The following is a 930-nucleotide window of genomic DNA, read 5'->3' as shown; positions in this document are numbered from 1 at the left end:
CCACTCATGTGCACTCATGTGCATTCATGTACCACTCATGTACCACTCATGTGCACTCATGCACCACTCATGTGCACTCATGTACCACTCATGTGTACTCATGTATCACTCGTGTGCGCTCATGTCTCTGTGAGTTCAAGGTCAGCCTGGTCTACAAAATGAGTTCCAGGACAACCAGGGCTACATGGAGAAACTGAATCGAACTCCACCTTTCCCCCCAAAAAGGAGTGGAAACAGTGACCCAGTGAGAGTTCTGAGATAATTCCTATTGAGAACAGAAAAAAAAAATCAGGTGATGACTCAATGTAGGGAAGGAAAAAAAAAGAAAGATGATCTTCAGGAAATCATGACAGCCTTGGCTGTCTCTGTGACCACAAACTTCAGGAGCCGGAACCTCTCCCCAGTACCCACTATCCCCCTGCACTGAAGCCAAGGGTGCCCAGAAAGAGCTGAAAAATCAAGAAAGAGGAGGGTCCATCTCCCACAGGAATGTGGAGCAACGGTTGTTCCAAGCCTCGCTTGCATGCCCAGGGACTCAGCAGACCCAAACACTCCAGAGCTGCAGCATCGTACGTGGGACAGAGCTGTGCTGGGAAACAAACTGCTGCGTGCTTGAACAGAGGCCCATGTGCGCTCAAGGGACTTTGGGAAACCAGATGCTGCCTTCTCCTTCAGCTTAGCCATTTCCCAAGGTTTCCTAAGGTGGTCATATATATAGAGAAACGGGCAGCTTTGCACCCAGCTACGGAGCTACAATCCGAATAAAATCCGGCTGCCATCTCTCCCAGCTAGCCCACAACGAAGCATGAAACCCCAAATCTTTCTTTTGTGAATTACCTACATAAACCCAAGACAGGGACGACACTTATCCCCCTCCCTGATGTCCCTCCGACTGTCTTTTTTTTTTTTTTTTTTTTTTTTTTGGTTTTT

General features: G+C 48.0%; 1 protein-coding gene across 1 annotated transcript in view; it reads right to left on the bottom strand.

Annotated features, from left to right (window-relative positions):
* The window catches only part of Aoc3 (amine oxidase, copper containing 3), a 14,753-nt gene that overhangs the window by 11,862 nt on the left and 1,961 nt on the right, over positions 1–930 (bottom strand). The gene's annotated exons all lie outside the window — the stretch shown is intronic.

Source organism: Microtus ochrogaster, unplaced genomic scaffold, assembly GCF_000317375.1.
Source record: "Microtus ochrogaster isolate Prairie Vole_2 unplaced genomic scaffold, MicOch1.0 UNK44, whole genome shotgun sequence".
NCBI lineage: Eukaryota > Metazoa > Chordata > Mammalia > Rodentia > Cricetidae > Microtus > Microtus ochrogaster.
The sequence above is the reverse complement of the archived record's forward strand: the minus strand, read 5'-3'. Positions and strand labels throughout refer to the sequence as shown.